The following is a 17,677-nucleotide window of genomic DNA, read 5'->3' on the forward strand; positions in this document are numbered from 1 at the left end:
TCATTAAACAATCTTGGGGAGGGCTTCACGTCTCACAGGTTTCCTCAGTGCTGTTCATCTTCCAATTAGTTTCCCCTCTGACTAACCCTTTCCTCCCTTCCACTGGTCAATTACAATGCCCTCCTTGAAGTCAGCCCCCTCGCATGACTACCAGATTTCTTCAGTTCTTTCCATTCTCACACTGCACTTCCAATATTCTACATTTCAATAAACAGAACCTTTAAAAATTTTTCCTGCTTCGTTCCCATCCTCACATTTCCAGCCTTTCTGTCAATTTCACTACATACACGAGAGACTCAAAAACACAAGTCTGTAAAACTAGGGCTTGTGGTGAAATTTTCCCCAGTTTTCAAAAAATGAAAAAAAGGGGACAGCAATGTGTTAAGTCTGAATTTGACCAAATTTATTGTAAATTATTCCAGATTGAAGGACTGTTTATTATTCTTAAAAATACATGTTACACACACACACACACACATTACGTTTTGGGAATTCGTTTTTCATTCTTTTAAGGAATAATAATGTCAGAAGAGGTGAGGCACTTTTCTCAAGTTTTAAAACTGGAAGGATGAGTTAGTGTTCCAGAGAGAGAGAGACACAAGATAAGCAGTAGGAAAGAATGGAGAGTTCAAAAAGGAGGTAAATGCTGGATAAGGAGGCAGGGAAAGTTCAGCCAGGGCCTAGTGCTGTTTGCCAGGCAGAGATGTTAACCTCTGGAATGGAGGAACGAAGACAACTTTCTGGGAAGGGGACAGACGTGTTTGGAATTTTACAAAGACCAACTAAGCAGCAGTGTGGAAAGACAGACTGAAGAGAGTGATATTTGAAACTGGGGCCCAAAAGCTTGTGCAATGGTTAAGACAAATATTGAAAACTTCAACAGCAGGGGGAGGAGGAATTTTGAGACAGTATTCTAAAGCTTAAATCAGTTAATATGTATAAAGTACCTAGGTCACTACAATATGACCCATACATAGAAACTCAAGTCAATACCTTTCTGTTCACTTTGTTTTCCTTATACCTAAGAATACCATCTGGATATGGTATAAATAGCCATATCTTTCATTAGCCATAAATACCTGAGAACCCAAGGTTTCAGTTTAACATGTTTCCTCTCCATACAACCAAAAAGGCAAAATAAAATAACTGGTGTTTGTGCCCACCTTCATGAAAACTAATTATCCAAATCCAAACTACAGTCATGTTATGACATGACTAAAGTCATAACCAAACCAGGGAAAATTTAAGAAGTCTTCAAGGCAGAGCATAAAAAGATCTGGGCACAGTAGGTGCTCAATAAATACTTCATGACTGAGGATAAATTACTCTCATGAAATAGCACATAAAGCAAAACATCAAGGAGAGGCTCGGGCGAAGTCCAAGTTCAGCTACTACAAGAGTCCCCAGGAACATACAAGTATGCTTGGCCTACTACCACTCTCTTTAGAGTTGGTAACCTTGATTATGAACATGTTAAGAGCACTCAACCTCTCTAATAAGTACAAGCATATAAAAGCTAAAAATGGAAGGAAATTCATCTCCTTATGACACCAAACAACTGTGCTTATAGCTGCTGTTAGTCTGTTAACACAAACATTCATCAGGGGAAAAGGAGAATCACAACATTCTGCTAATCACTGTCTGATGACCAGTATCTTGTCAGTCAATGGGGAGAAGAAGCCAGCTCCTTTGAGCAAAAATTGTTCATATCTAATAAGGCTTCAAAAAATCTAAGAAAGGTTGAAGTAGATAGAATAAGGATATTGAAGAGGTTAGGTAACAGCTGTCAGACTTCACTCTGTAACAGCAGGCACATCTGCTTCAACGTCTGCTGGGGCAGTAGCTCTACATATGTACTGCAAAGTGCTTCATGCGGGCCTCAGAAGGCGAGGTGATAACTGCCCTTTAAAGGAAAGAGAGCCAGAATTGATATCCCTCCCCCGTTTTCTATGAGCAGGGGCTTACCACCAGTCCCCATACCTCAGCGATATCTTTGTTGAATTAAACGAGGAAATTACTGTATAGTAATTACATGTACATTACTATACTGCCCCAATGGGTCTCTTTCCTATTTAGCAAAAGCAGAAACTCTAAAGTCAAAAAGAGGAAGACAATGCCTCCTCTGCTAGACAGTTCCAGTCCTCCGCATTTCCATAGCAAGTAAATATTATATAGCAGTTGAAAAACTCAGCGAACATGTTCACTGGCACTCCTCAGAGGTAGGGCAGACACTACTCCTCCAGCTACACAAATGGTCAGAAGCCCCACGGTGCACAACCCACAATCATACCTGGTTTGCATAGGAGCAGCGGTCCAGGTGGGGTTTTAGTTACATTTTCTAACTTCCACACAACCTTAAGGACCTAATAGGCTGACTGAATTACGACTCTCTTGTCAAATTAAAAATCAGTACTTGGTACAGTAGCCAATTAAGTTCTATTTTCAGCAAACTAACAACCCATATCTGCCCCCAAAGGATTGTAACCTATGGCAGAATGAGGTTTAAATAGAAAAATAAGCCATCTTTAAACAGCTCGGAGAGCTTAACCTCAAAGGAACTGCACAAGAGTGCAGGCCCATGTCAGGATGCAGGGTCCTAGTATTGGTTTTCAAACTCATACACATGTGTCACAAAAACCACTACTCTGATTAAGATCCTTCTAAATTAACTTCCCTTTTCACCCTGGAAAACAATCAGACCCCAACGGTAATCATTCTCAACAACCATAAAGGAGGTCAGTGTGTTTAAATTAATCTCCCTGGCCTGGGAAAGGCAATCAAGAAACAACAGGAAATCAGACAGGTAAATAAGGTATTGACTGTTACTTAGGATCCTGCCAGGCAGGGCATGAAACTATTCTCTGCCTCCTTGACAAAAGATGTGCAGCCTTGAGGAGAACCACAGATATTGTAGCTTGATCACAAAGATACCTGAAAGAAACTGGTAAGAGTTTTGTGGGAACTTGTCTTAAGCAGAAATAGGAATCTGGACTTGGCTCTGCAAATAATTCTCTAATTTCAGTATCTTGGGTTTCCCCTCTATGAAATGGTTATTGTGAATAATCCAGATAATTATCATCATGTATTTTATGAGATTACAAATCTAAACATACTTTGAATATTTTCATAATTATTGGAATGACATTTCATTATGATTTCTTTTACTTTAATTATTAGTAAGAGAAAGGAAAGCACTATCAAATATATAAGTATCTGGCTAATTTGCTCTAAGGCTAGCCAAAAGTCATTCCTGGGATAAACAGAAGGACTTATAAGTCAAATCATGAAACAAGGTTCCAACTCCGATTTCTATTCCAAATGAAAACTTCAGAAGAACAAAAGTTTTCTTCCTTTCTTAATTCCTACGGAACCACAAATGCTGCTATTCCTTCTGCCCCAGCAACTTGGTATAACTGGAATGAGTTACAATTAAAAAGGAAATTAAATATCATAGGCAGTAATAAACCAGTTTCCATTTTTCTTGATGTATAGTTCAATTATATCAATTAGCATAATGAAGGGGGAAAAAGGCAGGATCATTGCCACATGGTATAAGCAAGCTTCATCAAGAACCACCTACCTCACTTATGAGGAATGTATAGAAATATAAGTGCAGAAGCACTGTTTCTATGGCGACCTAATCGGTCTTACCATTTTCACGAATTATAAGCCATAGAATCACAGGGCCTGTGGGTTGGAAGGGAACTTAAAAGTGTACCTCTAGCCTCCTATGCACTGTCAAATCCCCTCCACAGTATTCCTACCATCTGGTTATTCAGCTCATGTGTCAAGGCCTTCGATGAAAGGAAACTAACTTCCTGGGACAGCCCACTCTCTCTCACTGAACACCTTTCTTAGAAAGTTCTTTTTTCATATTAAGCTAAAATGTTTCCCTATAACTGGTCCTAGTTTTACTCCTTAATGTCCAACTCACTGCTGTTCTGGCAAAATCTTCCGTTGGCAGGACTATCCCCTCTAGCACTTTTGGCCCCCTACCCAGTAAAAGTGTCCCCCAGTGATGTGCACCAAGGCAATGTCTGTACACATTTCCAACTTCCCACCATTAATATCCACTCTAAAAGCAAGTATTATAGAAAGGAACTTTGGAAATTTAGGCCACATCATGGGACTTTAGAAGTTTGGCCCTTTTCGCCAAGAAATGGGGAGCTTTTTAAAAAGTTGAGGATAAGGAGAGTGACAGAATCAGAGGTATGTTTCAGGAAGATTAACATAGCAGCCATATATAGAACTGGATTAGAGGGGGGACAACTGGAGAGAAGGAGGCCAGGTAGGAGGCCGTTACAGTGTTAGAGGAAAGATGTAACTAGGACCAGAACTACTCACAAGGTGCTCTGGTCAACAGCACACTGTCCAAACCAATTTTAAATGACTCCAATCACCATGAAGCCCTAGCCTTCATGATGTACGCTAGCATAATGAGTCACTACCATTCAAGTCAGAGAACAGACTTCTTCATGTGCTGCAACAATCCCCCCCATGGTGTGAAGCTGAGCTAAGGGATTTTTGCATAGAATATTTAATATGCAAGTATGCAGGTGGGTACCCTGCCTTATTACATAGAGGCTAATTAGGAAGCACATTATTTGTAATGCATTAGCATAACAAATCAACTTAAAATGACACTTGAGAATAGGCCATTCAAAGTGAAAGCCAAGATTATAAATCTAGGTCTTTCAACAGGAAAAAAACCCACCTGACGTAAGGGAAGCAGGCAGCTCTTAGCTAGATGGATGTGCAAAATGAAGTCAGAGGCACCTTATTTGGGGATCCAAAGTGAGCCAGAGCTACTAAATAAGCTTGACTGACAAGAACAATTACTAACTACATAATATTTGAATACATAATACGTAAGGCACGATATGAGTCCTATTTAATATTCACAAAGACTAAGATTTCAACAGTATCATCATTTTACACATGAGGAAACCAGAGCTCAAAGGTCCTGAATAACTCACCCAAGGTCAGTCATTACCAAGTCACAGACTTGAAAAAGACTTGAAACCCAGGTCACTCTGACTGCAAACTGTCCTCTTGCTACAGCATTCAATTCAGAAATTACCTTAACAATATAACAAGGACAAGGCAAACGATTTGAAGACACACGTAAAAGGGACCAGCAAGAGGGTGGACAAACATGACCAGCTTGGGTCAAGAAACCCTACACAGAGCGTAAGGGGCAGAGTACAACATCTAGGGCAAACTTCTGAGAAAGGCCGACAGAGCTACGAGGCTGAGCAAGAAAGGCTACAAGCAAAGGAAGGTATCAATACCTTTTTTCAGCAAGGTCTTTGGGGTACAGACAGTGGACAACAAAAACAGTGTCTTTCTTCTCTCGTGAAACATAGGAAGGCTCATCATGTGTTCTGCAATAATCAAAAATGTCGGGACTTCCCTGGTGGCGCAGTGGTTGAGAGTCCGCCTGCCAATGCAGGGGACGCGGGTTCGAGCCCTGGTCTGGGAGGATCCCACATGCCGCGGAGCGGCTGAGCCCGTGTGCCACAGCTGCTGAAGCCTGCGCGTCTGGAGCCTGTGCTCCACAGGAGAGGCCACTGCAGTGAGGGGCCAGCGCACCACAGCAAAGAGTGGCCCCCGCTCAGTGCAACTGGAGAGGGCCCGCGCACAGCGACGAAAACCCAATGCAGCCAATCAATAAATAAATAAAATTAAAAAAAAAATGTCTATGGTATGGCAGAAAAATTTCACAAGTCAACCAATTTTCTTCTGTAAGCTGACAAATATATTGGGCTTTCCCTTTCACCACCTTGAAATTCATTCTTCTCTGGAGTATACCGTGGTTATGCCTTTTTGAAGTCAAGAAACGTAATACCCAATACCATCCAGTACGGCAGCTATGCTTTCCTTACTGCCCATTCCTGTCACTGTCCCCAAGCATGGACACCCAAACTTGCTCTTCCAAGTATCCTAGTCAGCAGGTAGAGAACAGACACCCAAGTCTGTGTTACAGGCTAAAAGAATATCAATTCCAGGGCTTCCCTGGTGGCGCAGTGGTTGGGAATCCGCCTGCCAATGCAGGGGACACGGGTTCGATCCCTGGTCCGGGAAGATCCCACATGCCACGGAGCAACTAAGCCCGTGCACCACAACTACTGACCCTACACTCTAGAGCCCGTGAGCCACAACTACTGAAGCCCATGTGCTACAAGTACTGAAGCCCACATGCCTAGAGCCCGTGCTCCGCAACAAGAGGGGCCACCGCGGTGAGAAGCCCACACACCACAACAAAAAGTAGCCCCCACTCACCGCAACTGGAGAAAGCCCGCGTGCAGCAACAAAGACCCAACGTAGCCAAAAATAAATGAATTAAAAAAAAAAAAAAGGGAATATCAATTCCAAAGTGGTTTCCTCTGCCAAAACCTCCCCTAGGTCAATCAAACTTTATCAGCTCTTCCTTAGAGCTCTTCAGCATTTATCTCTACTAACTCCACAATGGTATTTTGCATATAATGTTAAAGTATCATTCTAACAATTTGGTTTTTCCTGAAGTTCAATCCCCCTTCTGCCACATGAAGGCCGTACTTCCTCTTTATAGGGAAGTGTTTCCACTTGTTATTGGCAGGTGTTAAGAGAGGGTGGCGAGGAGGTGTAGTGAGGGCCTTGATTCTAAAACAAAGCTGCAATGACTGGGACTTTCCTCTTAACAAGCTGGGTCACTGGATATAACATCTTAAGGGTTACAAAATTCACTATTTGTGAACAAGGATAAAAAAGGGGCCTACCAGCTAAAAATCAGGAGGTGAGCATGCGGAAGACTACAGAAGAAATGTATCCAAATTCAAGGTTGACAAAAGAATGAGAACGTGCTTTGCCTGAACCCACAAATCCCAAAGGATAAAGGGCAGGCACATTCTTAAAACTCATCTGCCCCTGAGCAGACATTGCTGTTCTGAGCTAGAGTAAAACGGAGCCGTGTTTGAATAAGCACTAGTGCGGAAGTGACTGCCACCCCAGCATCCTTCTTCCTGTGGTCTGGCCATAAATGTCTTGAACCCTTGATCTTAAGAAATACCCACTGCTTCAGACTACCCACTGCACTTACGTGTCTAAATGGCACAGTGACACAGTCTCTCCCCTTAATTTCCCCACGACACCCATCTATACAAGTAATACTACTTTCACACATTTTACTTAACCCTTATAATTATAGGCCTTTGCTACACTATGCCCAAGAAGGTGAAGAGTAGGAGGATAATGATGTGCTGGGTCATAGCAATATTTTATAAGAAGATTCCTATTTTGCCCAGGAAACCGCATACTGCATAGTCTGACCTCCAGGACACAAAACTGCAAACACACTCCACATCTTCTGCTTAAACATCACTGCCCCACATATTTCCCATCTTTTTAAAAACCACCTCCACCACCACTGAATCTTACATTAAACAAGAAATGTAAGTTGTTCGTTTCCACAGATTATCAAAGTTGGCACATAAAAATCATGAGGAAAACTGGCAGGTTCGTTTATTTGGGCAAAAGTTACCCCTTGCTTTTGAAGATCAACCCAAATAAGTGAATTATTCAGATTCCATTAACTTTTGCCCTAAAACAACAGGACAGGGGCCAATGAGATGACGATTTTACGACAGTTTGACCAAAAGATAAAATGGTCAATATAAATTCATGGGCTGATTAGAAAGCGGAGTTAGAAATACCTGTTCACTATATAGACCAGTAAATTTCTATTAAGATGATACAGAATGGGACTTCCCTGGTGGCGCAGTGGTTGAGAATCCGCCTGCCAATACAGGGGACACGGGTTCAATCCCTGGGCCAGGAAGATCCCACATGCTGCGGAGCAACTAAGCCCGAGAGCCACAACTACTGAGCCCGTGTGCTTCAACTACTGAAGCCCACGCGCCTAGAGCCCGTGCTCCACAACAAGAGAAGGCACCGCAATGAGAAGCCCGCGCACCACAATGAAGAGTAGTCCCCGCTCGCCACAACTAGAGAAAGCCCACGCACAGCAACGAAGACCCAACACAGCCAAAAATAAAAAAAACAAAGAGTTGAGTCCTTTAAAAAATAAAAAAGATACAGATTATAATCCTAACAACATTCAGTTTCCTACAAAAAAATATTTCTAGTTTCAAAGGAAAAGTGAACCAGTATGGGAACACTTGTATTGCATCACTCAAGGTTTACACAGGGTATCAGTGGCATCTTGTTCATACTTGAAGGTCAGTACACTAAGTAGAGTTCTTCCTGCCTACTGTCCTGTGCTCTGTGATTTTTTTTTAAACTGTTTTTCACCTTGAACAAATGTACAGTTTTCTAGCTGTTGATCCTTCTTTAATTTTTGTAATTCTACACTGCAGTCGAGACTCAAACCGGGATATAACATGAGAATACATTTATTTTTACTCTTCAAACTTTAGTAGCTGCCATTCCTTAGCAGCATTATCCTGGGAAAATTTAATCAAACTATCTGTGCCTCAGTTTCTTCATCTATAACCGGGGAGCATAAATCCCTTCAGTCACATACTGTTACAAGGATTAAATCTACAGCACCTGTCAAGGACTGAGAAGCAGCATTTAGCACACTGGGAGCCATCAACAAATATTTGTTACTGCTATTCAAACCTAAGCCACTAGAGAGTTCCAAAGTAGCAGCAGCTAGCAACTTGAGGAAACGTGCACACACCTTCTAACAATGGAACCAACGCTCAGGGCCATTCCAGCCAGAGCTTTCACACCTCATGGAGGGCCCACCAATGTCCATGTTAAAGCCCATTTTCACTTCAGGTATGATTAATCTTCTGCACTAAAAAACAACACGAGTGTTTTCTCACCAAGAAGTTCTTGAAGTTCGGTAAGCTTCCAGAACATCTGTATGACTGTTTCAAAGCAGCAGCTTGCAGAACAAAAAACCAGGGTTTCAACAGTTTTAAAAGTATGGCTTGAGTCGAGGGACAGAAGCCTACGGGACAAGGCAGAGCCGGGCAGCGTGGGGAGTGCTGAGGGCAGGCAGAAGCACGGGACTGCCAGCATGTTCTCCGGAAACCACCGGAGCTGGGTCACCGCGGCCAGGGGCTCCGCCCTGGAGATGCAGTTCAAACACAGCTGCTGCTGGCTCAGCCTCTTCTGCGACCCACCGGAGGACACACTCGCAAAGAACGCTACACCATGAGACCCGGACGAGGGAAGGGGCCCGCCAGCTGCCGGTGGCCTGCTCCCAGCCAGAGTGTGCTGGTGGGCAACAGCTGCACCGCCGGCTACACGGGCAAGAGGCAGCGGCGCGAGGCGGCGCAGGTGCTGAGGAAGACAGGCCAGCGGCCTCCTGGCAGCGGGCCACCTGCTGAGCGCTCCCCCTGCCGCCAGGTCTGCACTTCTGACCTCCGGATCCCACTCATGTGGAAGGACACAGAAGATTTCAAGAACGAAGGCGACCTGCACCATCGGGCTGTGCTCTTGCTGCTGCAGACAGGGGAATGCGCTCAGGACACGGAGACGATCCTGGTGGACAGGACCCTCACGGCCGTCTCCTTTCACAACAACGTGCTCTTTGCCGAGGCAGGGCCAGACTCTGAACTGTGGCTGGAGCTATACGGGGCCTGCGTGGAAGAGGAGGGAGCCCTGGCTGGAGCCCCCAAGAGGCTTGCCACCAAGCTCAGCAGCTGCCTGGGCTGCTCCTCGGGGAGGCGCGTGCAGGCGTCGCTGGAGACAGCTAGGGGCTCGGGAAAGCAGTCCCATCTTGCTCCCCACCCAGCTGCTGGTGGTCCTCGTTACCACCGCTTGGCTCATACCACTCTCACCCTGGCAGCGGTGCAAGATGGGTTCCACACACACATGACCTCACCCTCACCAGTCATGAGGACCCCGCCTGGCTGCCCCTCGATGGCAGCGTGCGTCGCTGTCTGGTGGCTCAGCCTTTCTGCGTGACTCAGCCTACTGCAGGTGGTACCCTCAGAGCGCAGCAAGCTGGGGAGCTGCAGGACTGGGTGCGAGTGCATGCAGTCTTGAAAGGCACAAACCGCTTCTGTTACCATCAACCTGAAGACACAGACACTGGGGAGGAGCCGCTGTTTACTGCTGTGATCAACAAGGAGACTCAAGTCCAGGCAGGGGAGCTGGACCAAGCAGTGGGCCGGCCCTTCACCCTGGGCATCAGTAACCAGTATGGGGAGGATGAGGGACACACACGCTTCAGGCAGAGAGCTGGGGAGCCCTGCAGAGCTGGACGGAAGCTCTGTGGCAGCTTTTCTTTGACATGAGCCAGTGGAAGCAGTGCCGTGATGAAATAATGAAAATTGAAACCCTGCTCCTCGGAAACCACTCCAAGTACTGGCCAAGCAGGGTTCCTGGTACCATGAGACGGTGACAGGTGATGCTCAGGGCTGAGTAGGCCTGGGGCCTAAGCTCTGACTAGCCCCCTCCCCTCAATCCCTTCCTGGTACCACAGCTATTGAGCCGCTGGATGACATCACAGCAGTGACAGACCACCTGGCCCAGCGGGAGGGCACAAGGCTGGAGACGCCCCCAGCCTGCCCTGCTTGGCCCCTGCTCGCCTGCTTCAGTGGCCCCAACCCCAGCCCAGCCCCATTCCCTGTCCTGGAGGAGATGCCAAATGGTCTCCCTGGATGCTGTCCCCCCAGACCACTCCCCTGGGGCTTCTCGCTCGGTTGCCCCTCCCCCCCCCCCGAAGCGGTCCCCACAGTCTAGAGGTCTCTGCAGCAAAGGTCCACCCCACACTTGGCTCCAGTCACCAGTGTGAGACGGTGTGCTGGCAACAGGATCTGGCCAGAAGAGGAAGTGATCGGTGTGCAGCTGGGCTCTGGATTCGGCGCTGTTTGTAGCAGGTTGACCAGCTTGGCCTCCCCTTTGCTGGACTGCGGATAGGCTGGGGAGGGGGAGCAGAAGCCCCTTTTAAGCTGTGGTTGCCATGGTGCTGAGGGATTCATTCCCAGGGCTGGCTGGGACCCCCTAAACCCTTCCTCGGAGAAAACTGGAACCAACACTGCACTACCTCCCTGCACTAACCAGCTTTAAGGATGGCACTGAAGAGCCCTGGGAGGGAACGCACCTCCCTTGTGACTCCCACATTGACCATTAAAGTTATTTAACATCAAAAAAAAAAAAAAGTATGGTTTGAGTTGGGCTGGAATGAGTTGGCACACCAATCACTCCTCTGTCAGAAGAGTTGGTTTCTAAAAAGCACTTTGGTTAGTTCACCAAGGTATTGGTGCCAATAAACTTCCCATTGTATCTCATAACTAAGCATTAAACAAATAAATGGGGCATAGGATGGAGAAAGATTTATGATTTAAGCCCACCTGAGGAAAGACAATTTACGAAATAAAATGATCAATGTTCTAGAATTAAAAAGTAGTTTTTACAAAATAAAATGTATTGAAAAATATCTAAATATAGAAAAATAAACAAATAGTAAAAAAAAAAAAACCCATCTGAAAGTCATGCAAGAAGATACACATATAGAGCCAATAAAATAATTCTACTTTAAAAGTAATCAAAGAAGATGAATGGTTTACATGAAGGGAAATCAAATGTAAATTACATGAAAAACACATTCTTACTAGTAATCTTTTATGTAGATGAAAACAATTCTAAAGTCCAGTTAATCTAGGAAAACGAAAATAGTGACGAAACAAAAACTCGATTATACGTAGGAAAGTTTAAATATTTATGGGGTACAGTCTGAAAATTCGCTTATATACCTTTAACCTATTAACTCACTTTGTGGATATAGTTCTAAAATAAATAATCCTAAATAGGAAAAAAAGTACATGTTTAATGCTATTAAGAAAAAAAGAAATCTAGAACATGGACATAACTAGAAAATAGTGTATTTGCTTAATGGAATATATGTGTGTTTAAAATTAAAAGTGCCATAATTCAAGAAAAATGTGCAACTTTCATTTCCAACAAAGATGAAACAAGGACCAAATCCACCCTCCTGCATAAAATCAAAAAAAACAAACATTTTGAAACATGGTTTTCAGTAAGATAGGTAACAGGCAACAGAGAACAGTGATCCCTAAGAGACAGGACACAAATGAGCCCTACAACTGCTTACTGCCTAGAGTTGCCAGCAGGAATGGACAAGGGTTTGAGGGAGACCAAGCCTGCTTGAGCTCTTGGCACAAAGGACCAGGGTGGAGAGAGCAGCATAGAAAGATGACTTCTGAGATGCGCACAGGGCCTCTCTTGAGCACAGTACTGATCAGCCCAGGAGTGTGCTTCCACCTGAGGCCAGGGGAAGAACCATGGCAAAGCATTAGAAGCAACAGTGCCTACCATCACCATAATGACCCAACCCATTATACTCCAGGGTATTTATCCAGGAGACAAGAAAATATATATCCATACAAAGACTTGTACACAAATGTTCATCAAAGCTTTATATATAAAGAGCCAAAAATTGGAGGCAACTGGAAACAGCCCAAATGACCACCAGAGGTAAATGGATGGCTAAACCATGGTATATCCATACACTGGAATACTACTCAGCAAAGAAAGGATGAACTACTGATACAGACCACAACACAGATGAATCGCATATAATTAGACTGAGTGAAGGAAGCCAGATTAACAAGAGTAGATACTGTATGATTCCATTTATATAAGCTCTAGAAAATGAAACTAATCTGTAATGAGAGAAAGTAGATCAATGGTTTGGGGGTACATGGGAAGGGACAGAATGGGGCACAAGGAAACTCTGGGTGGTAATGAGTATGTTCACTATCTTGACTGTAGTGATGGTTTCATGGATATATATATATTTCTCAAAGCTTTCCAAATTGCACACTTTAAAAATGTGCAGTTTTCCTGCATATCCATTATGTCCCAATAAAGCTGTTTGTAAAAATAGACAAAATGCTGGGATTTCCCTGGTGGCGCAGTGGTTAAGAACCCGCCTGCCGACGCAAGGGACACAGGTTCGAGCCCTGGTCCGGGAAGATCCCACATGCCCAGGAGCAACTAAGCCCGTGCACCACAACTACTGAGCCTGTGCTCTAGAGCTCGCGAGCCACAACTACTGAGCCCACATGCTGCAACTACTGAAGCCCACGTGCCCTAGAGCCCGTGCTCCTCAACAAGAGGAGCCACCGCAATGAGAAGACCGTGCACCACAAGGAAGGGTAGCCCCGCTCACTGCAACTAGAGAAAGCCCACACACAGCAATGAAGACCCAACACAGCCAAAAATAAAATTAATTAATTTTAAAAAATAGACAAAACGTGGTTTCATGAACAGTTATAAATATCAGAATATAAACTAACACGTATACATTGGCCACCATCATATGATTAGAGAGATCTACATAAATGAAGTTTGTTAAGGTCTTTGGAGTTTTTACTTTTGTAAAAATTTACACCCACTGAGTTTATTCTAATTTAAACGGCCATTCTTATTTTCTAGAAACAAGAGCTAGGAGACAGTTTGCCCATGATCATATGAAAAGGTCATACGAAACAGACCACACAACTCATAAGATGCCAATCTCTGTTCTACATTACATTCTACACACTTACAGAATAACAAGATTATTGGGAAAGAGACAGATAGCTCCTTCAGAAGAGTTGTAAACCAGGGAAACTAGAGCAATTTCACTAGGGTACCCAGGGTGTTCCCAGGGGTGAAACATGAAGGGAAACCCTGTACACAGGTGGGATGACAATGTGTGGAAATTAGCCCAGTCTCAGCATTCAAAGCAACCTTTCAAAAATCCAAGTTAACATGCCTTGACATACATGATGTTCACTTAAAAGCCGATTGTGTGGTTTTTGTTCAAAAAAAGGGAAAGCCATTTTTCATCACAAGACATAAAATGTTTACAGAAAAAGAGGGGGAGCCGCAGGTATGCATTTCCTAGGGCTACCATAAAAAATTACCAGACACTGACTGATGGCTTCGAACAACACGAACTTACTCTCTCCCAGTTAAGAGCCCAAAGTACAAAACTCAGAGTGTTGGCAGGGCCATGCTCTCTCTGAAGGCTCTAAGGCAGCCTCTTTCCAGCTTCTGGTGGTGGCCAGCAATCCCTGGCAATGCTCAGCTTACAGCTGCATCACTCCAATCTCTGTCTCTGTCACAGGGCCTTCTTGCATCTGTGTGCACCTGATCCTCTCATGAGGACACCAGGCATTGGATTTAGGGCCCAGCCTCATCAGGTATGACCTCCTCCTAACTGATTACCTGGAAGTAAGGTCTTCACAGATCTAATGTCATAGTCATAGGTTCTTAGTGTTACAACTTTAACATATCTTTTGGGGGGTTTCACAACTCAACCCACAATAAGGGGACAAATATCTAACATAGTAAAATTCTCTTCAAGGAGACAATAACAAAGCAGAGTGAGATTTCAGTTAATGTATCAAGTAATATTTTCACTTCTAAATAAACAGCTGTGGCCATTTCACATTGAACCAAAACACCTCAAAATGGCTAACGAAATGCAAAAATTGGTTTCCTTTTCTTTTTTTTCCAATTTGAAAATTATATTTGCAACAAACATCCCTGACCCATAACTCCCTCTCATTAATAATATTTTCATTAACAAATACACTGCTTGAATTTGGGGGGCTGAGACTTTTTTTTTTTTTAACAACCAGAAAGGAAATAAATGAAACTTTTTTTTTTAAGTCAGATGTTAATTTGTTTGTAAGGGGTCTTGTCCTTTCAAGCCATCATCATCATATAGGCGTTTTATGATCTTTAATATAATGTGTGTGTACTGGTACACTTAATTTACACTTATGCACAACACTATTGTTACAGTGTACACATACATTCTTATAGAGCTAAGAGTAAATGATTTAACCGCAGCTCAAACATTCTTTTCTGCTAGGTGTCTAATGTGTACCAACCATATAAGCTTAGCATAATTCAGAACATAATAAAAATTTGATTCCTATCCTCTAATTTATAAATGAAAAAAGTTTCATTGTTAAATAGTAAAATGTATGTATTAACTGAAACTGATTAAACTCATCATATCACTAAGGAAGAAACTGAAGACTAAGATACAAGTCACCTGATATTCAAATGACCTCTCAGAGATGGACAGATGACAGAGGGTTCATTCTGCTTTCAAAGCATGTCTCCGGTTCATACGCTTTGCTTGCCAGACAGTGCCTAGAGATGTCTGTTTAGTATATTACTTGGTAATTAAAAAGAGGAAAACTACATGTTTCATAATCTGCTTATTTTTAGGCAGCATGTAAACAGCAGTATCAAAACAGCCCCCATACATACCTTTTTAACATTTGCCAGCATTGTGGCAGCACAGAATAGGAACTGGGGGGATAATTTTTTGATGACTTCTAATGATAAGCAAAATATGGTTAATGTTTTAGGAGTGGATCTAGATCTGGTATAAGCAGACACCAGATCTGTTACAGTCCATTTTTTCCTATCGTAAGAACTACCATCAATAATGGAAAATACCGGGGCTTCCCTGGTGGCACAGTGGTTGAGAATCTGCCTGCCAATGGAAAGGACACGGGTTCGAGCCCTGGTCTGGGAAGATCCCACATGCCGCGGAGCAACTGGGCCCGTGAGCCACAATTACTGAGCCTGCGCGTCTGGAGCCTGTGCTCCGCAACAAGAGAGGCCGCGATAGTGAGAGGCCCGCTCACCGCGATGAAGAGTGGCCCCCGCTTGCCGCAACTAGAGAAAGCCCTCGCACAGAAACGAAGACCCAACACAGCCAAAAATAAATAAATAAATAAATATTTTTTAAAAATAAAATAAAATAATGGAAAATACCTAAAAACATTATACCATGTTTTAAAGACATACATAGAGAGGCCTCTCTAGAACTGAGGTCAAAGGCCACTACCTACAGTAAAGATTTTGCAAGCACAGGAAAATATTCTTACAGAATGGGTGAGGAAATACCAAACCTCTGTACACATGTTAAAGTATCATGCATCTGAGATACTTAAATCTAATTCTGACTAGTGAGAAAAGTCCCCTCAAGGTCTAAGTCTCTAAGATTCAAGGACACAGCTACCTCTCTCTTACTTTCTCTTGGTGAAGGTAAACAGCATTAAATCTAAATGAGTTTTCACTGAAATATATGCTCCGCTCCACTCCTCTCCTCTCACGTCCCTCCTGCATTGATTATATTTGTGAAGACTATGCTTCCAGTGCATTTAAATTAGACACCATCTTTCCCATCACCTACAATTCTCAAATGTCACATAAACTCTGAAGTGTTACATAAATTGTCCAGTGGGTAGGAAACCACCAATGATGAACAATGAATAACACATCTTTTGAAGCAAATGGCCGGGTCAGAACCACAAGAACTCAGGTGTTCTAAATATACTAAGCAATTTACCAAGTCAATAGAAATAGAGGACAGTGGGGATTAGAACCAAATGGTGCACAGTACAGCTATCATATTTAATTCAATCTAAGATGCCACTTATTTTAAGATGCATTATTTTATACTCCATTAAAAATAAAGCCGTCAGTTATGACTAGAAGTTTTGTCCTGAAACCAGATGTTAAAATTTGCCGATGGGAGAGATACATCTTTTAAGAATTAAGGAAATGTGGTATGTTTCCAATAAGGGCAAGTATTGGCAAATACTACCTCATAGCTATTCCTACCCCGAACGTTCACTATGTATCATTCATATCAATTATAATCACTCAACCAGCAAGTGGACCTCAAATAGTTAAGGCTGTATTGTGCCAACCATATAGAAAAGAACATAGAAGGTGCCCAACTAGCTTACAGCTTGGCCAAACATCTCCTATCCAAATCATTTACACCAATCTAGGGAAAATAAACTTATATTTGGTCCTTTGGGAAACCAGTAGCACGTGGATGCCAAGTATTACCCTTGTGGCCCCCAAGCTGATCATTTTCTTTGCATTAACTCAGGGTGAATAATGATCAAAAGGCAACTGGCAGAGACACAGCCTCCAGCTCTGTTTGATGCATGATGCTGTGACGACATTATTAGCAAGAACCATTTCTCTTGCACCAAAATACTGAGTCCAGATGTCAACCTGGTGCCTGGAAAAGATGCTGCACAGTGACAGCCGTTTGATGCTTCCATGCTGAACAGCTGCATTCTGACCAGACACATCCTTTAACCAATGAGATATCAGTGCATTCATAAAGAAAACATTACCAAAAGGAATTCTGGCCTCCAAAATTAAATTAGCACACACTTCTTTTTTAATCTGCTTAAGTCATAATAAATAAGGGGCAGTTTTGCAGAAAGATGATAAAGGGACTACTGCATTTTATGTAATTAAGCAATAAGCATATAGAAGCAATTAAGTGTAGAGCATGAAATAGCAATAAGCATTCAGCACAACACAAATTACTCAACACATTCATTTCACCACACTTTCTTTTTAATGGAAAGAACTGGTGACCTAGATAAAGCACTGAATTGAAAAATCAAAAGAATTTAAACAGCAAGATGTAGTGGTTAACGTACAGCCCTTGAGCCAGGCCTGGAGCCTATTCCCAAGGGTTCCACTTGCCAGCTGTTTGACCTTGCACAAGCAACCTGACCTCTCTTTCCAAGTGCAGTTTCCTCACGTGCAAAATAAAGGTAATAAAACCCTCACCTCATAGGACTTCGGCTTTGTGCGGAATGAATTAGATAACGCAGGAAAACGCTTAGCCAGTGCCTGGCACAGGGAAAAAGGT

The 17,677-nt window shown here is 43.2% G+C and overlaps 1 protein-coding gene and 1 pseudogene across 3 annotated transcripts in view; one reads left to right on the plus strand and one right to left on the minus strand.

Annotated features, from left to right (window-relative positions):
- SND1 (staphylococcal nuclease and tudor domain containing 1) overlaps positions 1-17,677 on the minus strand; it is a 417,958-nt gene that overhangs the window by 279,313 nt on the left and 120,968 nt on the right. The window lies entirely within an intron of this gene.
- On the plus strand, positions 9,026-10,750 carry LOC103005434 (rhotekin-like; annotated as a pseudogene).

Source organism: Balaenoptera acutorostrata, chromosome 7 (genome assembly GCF_949987535.1).
Source record: "Balaenoptera acutorostrata chromosome 7, mBalAcu1.1, whole genome shotgun sequence".
Taxonomy (NCBI): domain Eukaryota; kingdom Metazoa; phylum Chordata; class Mammalia; order Artiodactyla; family Balaenopteridae; genus Balaenoptera; species Balaenoptera acutorostrata.